This window comes from Arachis hypogaea, chromosome 20 (genome assembly GCF_003086295.3).
Source record: "Arachis hypogaea cultivar Tifrunner chromosome 20, arahy.Tifrunner.gnm2.J5K5, whole genome shotgun sequence".
Classification (NCBI taxonomy): Eukaryota; Viridiplantae; Streptophyta; class Magnoliopsida; order Fabales; family Fabaceae; genus Arachis; species Arachis hypogaea.
Genome location: NC_092055.1, coordinates 82,052,068 through 82,058,314, shown reverse-complemented (window position 1 = coordinate 82,058,314; position 6,247 = coordinate 82,052,068). Strand labels below are relative to the sequence as shown.

At 40.6% G+C, this 6,247-nt stretch overlaps 1 non-coding gene across 1 annotated transcript; it reads left to right on the top strand.

Moving 5' to 3' along the window:
• Window positions 1-5,768: 5,768 nt before the first annotated feature.
• On the top strand, window positions 5,769-5,872 carry LOC112787205 (small nucleolar RNA R71). Its single transcript, XR_003194631.1, has one exon. It is a non-coding gene; the product is annotated as a small nucleolar RNA R71 (small nucleolar RNA).
• The last annotated feature ends 375 nt before the right edge of the window (window positions 5,873-6,247 follow it).

Genomic DNA, 6,247 nt, shown 5'->3' with positions numbered 1-6,247 from the left:
ATACATAAACACCACAGGCATTTGTCTCAGAAGTTCAAACCATTGGTGCCTAGCTTATTTTCTCAATTTTTTTTGCTTTTTGGTTGCCCTTTTTCAGTGGCTTTTTCTTCTTCTTTCTTTCTTTTTCATGGCCAAAGACATTTATTCATCAAGATCCATAGACAGTTTTCAATTTCTACACAAAAAAATGATAATTCTACACTCTATTTCCAGTGATGTGACTTAAACAATCAAGCATGCATACCACCACTTAATTCTACTTGATTTGTCACTAATTGAGCCAAGTTACTTTTGTTCAAACTTTTCTTTTATTTTTGGAAACAGAACAAGCATGGCAAGCATTTGATTAAGAAGGTGAAGTTATATCCAAACATCTAGGCATTCACTTTATTCAAAGCAATAAACAGACAAATATACTAAAAACTTCACATTCCAGAAAGATTCAACATTTACAGTTTAAACCAGAACAAGCATGCTTTTGTTTTGCCCTTTTTAAAGAATTATCAAGGAACAATACCACCTTGTGAAATTCCTTGTTTTCTCTTTGTTGCCAGGAAACACTTTGATTTCTCCTTCTTCTCCTAATTGTTGCTTCATGTTTTAAGATCCTTGTTTCCTTTCCTGCAAAGAGTGATGAAGTTGCTTGCTCTTCAAGCACTTGAGTGGTTAGCTCAACTATGTGTGGGTAAGTATCTGAGTCTTAAGTTGGTGTGTGAACACCAAACTTAGTCTCCCACTTACTTCTCTGTTCTTTGAATCCTTGAGTTCTCTTTGGAATGAAGTTGCTGCTAAGGGTTTTAAGCATTTCTGTGACTGCTTAGAATGGTTGTTCTTTTCATATAATTCAAAGGTTGTTGTGTTCAGTTGATCTTTATGGTGGAACACCAAACTTAGAGTCACACATTCCCCTTTGAATTATTGATCCACGAATTCATTGTTTGGTGTGAAACACCAAACTTAATTCTTTGCAATGCACAGAAACTACTTCACCCTTTTTATTGAAACAAATAAAGAAACAGCAAAAGGGTATTACCTCAGGTTGGGTTGCCTCCCAGTTGAGGTGATATTTAACCTTGTCCTTCTCCTCCACATCTCCCAAGTAATGTTTGAGTCTTTGACCGTTCACAATGAAGGTTCGTTGTGACTTTTCTTCCATGATTTCTACTTGTCCATATGTGGAGACCTTGGTGACAAGGAATGGTCCAGACCACCTTGATTTTAGCTTCCCTGGAAATAGCTTCAGCCTAAAATTGTAGAGCAATACTTTTTGTCCTTCTTCAAATTTCCTTGGGGCTATGTTGCTGTCATGCTTCTTCTTTGCTCTTTCTTTGAAAATTTTGGCATTCTCATAAGCTTCAGCTCTGAACTCTTCCAACTCTTGAATTTGCAACATCCTTCTTTCTCCAGCAGCTTTGCTGTCCAAGTTCAAAAGTTTCAAGGCCCAGTATGCCTTGTGCTCCAACTCCAGTGGCAAATGGCAAGCTTTTCCGTATACTAGTTGGTAAGGAGACATTCCAATTGGTGTTTTGAAAGCTGTCCTATATGCCCAAAGAGCATCATCTAGCTTAATCGACCAGTCCTTCCTTGAAGTTCCCACAGTCTTTTCCAAGATCCTTTTGAGTTCTCTGTTAGATATTTCGGCTTGCCCACTTGTTTGTGGATGGTATGGTGTGGCTACCTTGTGTTTGACTCCATATTTTAGAAGCAATGCCTCTAATGGTTTGTTGCAGAAGTGGCTTCCTCCATCACTGATGATTGCTCTTGGAACCCCAAAACGGCAAAAAATGTGTTTTCTGAGGAAGTTCATGACTACCTTATTATCATTGGTTGGAGTTGCTATTGCTTCAACCCATTTGGAGACATAGTCTACTGCCACAAGAATGTAATTATTTGAGTATGAGGAGGGAAAGGGTCCCATGAAATCTATCCCCCATACATCAAACAATTCAAGTTCCAGAATGAATTGTTGTGGCATTTCATTTCTTCTTGGCAGGTTCCCCGCTTTCTGGCATTCATGGCAGTGCTTCACTAGTTCCTTTGCATCTTTGAAGATAGTGGGCCAATAAAAACCACACTGCAACACCTTAGCTGCTGTTCTTTCTCCTACAAAATGTCCTCCATAAGTGGAGCCATGGCAGTCCCATAAGACTTCCCTTCCTTCTTCCTCTGATATGCATCTTCTGAGTATGCCATCGGAACATTTTTTGAACAAGTATGGTTCGTCCCAGATGAAGTATTTGGCATCATTTACCAATTTCTTCCTTTGATGCTTGTTAAATTCCAACGGCGAACTCCCAGTGGCCTTGAAGTTTGCTATGTCTGCAAACCAAGGTGCTTTGTGAATTACCATGAGTTGTTCATCAGGAAAGCACTCATTTATATGTGTGCTTTGTGCGCTTCCTTCTTCACATGGTATCCTTGATAAATGGTCTGCCACCTTGTTCTCTACACCCTTCTTGTCTTTGATTTCAATGTCAAATTCCTGCAACAAAAGAACCCATCTAATAAGTCTTGGTTTGGATTCTTGTTTAGCAAGTAAGTATTTTAAAGCTGAATGATCAGTGAAGACAATGACTTTAGATCCAATGAGATAGGATCTAAATTTGTCAAATGCAAAGACTATTGCCAAGAGTTCTTTTTCAGTGGTTGTGTAATTCCTTTGGTTATCATTCAAGACTTTACTGGCATAATAAATCACATGTACCAAATTGTCTTTCCTTTGTCCTAACACTGCCCCAATAGCAAGGTCTGATGCATCACACATCAGTTCAAAAGGTAAGTTCCAATCAGGTGGGGCAATGATAGGTGCAGAGGAAAGTTTTTGCTTCAAAAGTTCATAGGCTAGCATGCAATTTTTATCAAATACAAAGGGTGTATCAGAGACAAGCAAGTTACTCAAAGGTTTGGCTATTTTAGAAAAGTCTCTAATAAACCTTCTGTAAAAACCAGCGTGTCCCAAAAAACTCCTAACTGCCTTGACATTACTTGGTGGAGGTAGTTTTTCAATGAGTTCCACCTTAGCTCTGTCCACCTCAATGCCTCTATTAGAGATTTTGTGGCCAAGGACTATTCCTTCTGTGACCATGAAATGACATTTTTCCCAGTTTAATACTAGGTTAGTCTCTTGGCACCTCTTAAGCACCAAGGCAAGGTGGTGTAGGCAGCTAGGAAAAGAATCTCCAAACACAGAAAAATCGTCCATGAAGACCTCAATAAATTTTTCAATCATGTCCGAAAAGATGGACAGCATGCATCTTTGGAAAGTGGCAGGTGCATTGCACAATCCAAAAGGCATGCGTCTATAAGCAAAAACTCCATATGGACAAACAAATGATGTTTTCTCTTGATCTCTAGGATCAACTACTATTTGGTTGTAGCCTGAATATCCATCCAAAAAGCAATAGTAAGCATGTCCGGCAAGCCTTTCAAGCATCTGATCCATAAATGGGAGTGGGAAATGATCCTTTCTGGTGGCTTCATTGAGCTTCCTGTAGTCTATGCACATCCTCTACCCAGTGACGGTTCTTGTGGGTATGAGTTCGTTCTTCTCATTTGGCACCACAGTTATGCCACCTTTCTTGGGTACTACATGGATGGGACTAACCCATGGGCTATCAGAAATGGGGTAGATTACCCCTGCCTGCCATAACTTCATGACCTCCTTTTGTACCACTTCTTTCATGACGGGATTCAATCTTCTCTGAGCTTGGATGGAGGGTCTAGCATCCTCTTCTAACAAGATTTTATGCATGCATATTGATGAACTTATCCCTTTCAAATCAGCTAGGGTCCATCCAATGGCATCTTGATGAGTTTGTAGCACCTTAATCAATTCTTCTTCCTGTTCTTGACTCAGGGCAGAGCTAATGATAACAGGATAACTCTCATCACTACCCAAGTATGCATACTTGAGATTAGGGGGCAATGCTTTGAGCTCAGGTTTTGGTGCTTCCTTCTCTTCTTTCACTATCTCTGGCATGTTTGGCATGGTTGTTTCAGCAGCCTTGATGTCACTAACTTCTATGTCCTTGGTGAACTCCTCCTCTGCCACTTCCTTTGTTGTTTCCTCAAAGGTTTCTTGTATTGCAATGTCCACTACATCCACCCTCATGCATTCCCTTAGTGATTCTGATGGATAGCTCATTGCCTTGAATACATTAAACACCAATTTCTCATCATGTAGTCTAAGAGTGAGTTCACCCTTTTGTACATCTATGATGGCTCCAGCAGTAGCCAGGAAGGGTCTTCCCAGAATTATTGAAGCTTTGGCTTCTTCCTCCATATCTAACACCACAAAATCAGCAGGAAATATAAAATCTCCCACTTTCACCAACAAATCCTCAACTATCCCATGAGGGAATTTAAAAGTTCGATCTGCCAATTGGAGGGCCATTCTTGTTGGTTTGGCTTCCTCAATCTTCATTCTTCTCATCATTGTTAGAGACATCAAATTGATGCTGGCCCCTAAGTCACACAAGGCCTTCTCCACCATGACTTCTCCTATGATGCAGGGGATTTGGAAACTGCCTGGGTCCTTCAATTTCTGAGGCAATTTGTGCTGAATGATGGCACTGCATTCTTCAGTTAACAACACAGTTTCCTCATTTCTCCAGCTTCTCTTCTTGGTCATTAATTCTTTTAAGAATTTTGCATAGAGTGGCATTTGCTCTATTGCCTCAGCAAACGGAATGTTGATTTGGAGCTTCTTGAAAATCTCCAAGAACCTGGAGAATTGACCATCCTTTTCACTTTTCATCAAACGTTGAGGATATGGTGCTTTAGGTGTATAAGGCTTCAGGACCTCTTTTTCTTTTTCTTTTGTTGCGGACGGTGTAAAAGATTGTCCTTGTTCCTTGTCTCTCACATGTTCCCTTGCTTCATCCTCTGTGGTTTCCTTTGAGATCTCCTTTAGATTCTTTCCACTTCTGAGGGTTATGGCCTTACATTCTTCCCTTGCAATAGCCTTGGCAGCATGAGAAACGCTTGTCCTAGGAGTTTGCTTAGACAAATACAAAATTTGATTTTCTAGCTTCTGGATGGCAGCTCCTTGGTTTTGCAGGTTAGAATTTACTTCTTCCTTAAAAGCTTTCAATTCGGTTATGTCTTGACTCATGGTTGCAAGCATTCCTTCTATCCTATTTAATTGATCTTGAAATTGTTGGTTCGGGTTAGGTTGGGTAGGTTGATTATTTTGGCCATGATACGGTGGTTGGGAGTAAGTGTTTTGTGTGGCTTGGTATGATCTTTGGTTGGAGTTTTGGTATGTGGAATTGTTATGTTGGTTGTGGTTGTAAGGCTTGTGGTTTTGTGGTTGGGTTTGTTGGTTCCCCCACCCAAAGTTTGGGTGATTTTTCCATCCTGGGTTGTAAGTGTTGGAATGTGGATCATATGATTGCCTTTGTTGGTTTCCCACATAGTTGGCCTCTTCCCAATCACCTCCTTCAATGCTTACTTCCTCTTGATCTTGTGTGTGTATTGCAGCTACTTGCTTTGTTTCTAATTGCCTGGTAAGCTCTGCTAGTTGCTTGGCAAACACCTTGTTTTGGGCTAGAATTGTATCAACATGGTTCAGCTCCATGACTCCCTTAGTGTTGTGCCTCTCTGATGCATAGTAGTACTCATTCTCAGCCACTGTCTCAATTACTTCAATGGCTTCTTCCACAGTCTTTTTCCTGTTCAATGAACCTCCTGATGAATGGTCTACAGCCTTCCTTGATTCATAAGAGAGTCCATCATAGAAAATATGCAATTGCACCCAATCATGGAACATGTCTGGTGGGCATTTCCTTGTCAAATCCTTGAATCTCTCCCATGCCTCGTAGAGAGTTTCACCATCTTGTTGTCTAAAAGTCTGAACCTCAGATCGAAGCCTATTGACCTTTTGTGGGGGGTAGAAACGTGCCAGAAACTTGCTTTCCACCTCATCCCATGTTGTTAGACTCCCCCTTAGGAATGATTCCAGCCACTTAGCTGCTTTGTCCCTAAGTGAAAATAGGAACAAAAGCAGTTTATAGGCATCTTCCTGGACTCCATTGGACTTCACAGTGTCACAAATTCTCAGGAATTTTGTGAGATGTTGGTTGGGACCTTCATTAGCACTCCTACCAAATGAACAATGATTCTCCACAAGTGATATTAGCTGTGGTTTGAGTTCAAAATTGTTGGCCTGAATGGGTGGTTTCTGAATGCTGCTACCACAATTCCCAGAGGTTGGGTTTATGTATGAACTAAGAACCCTCCTCTCAGG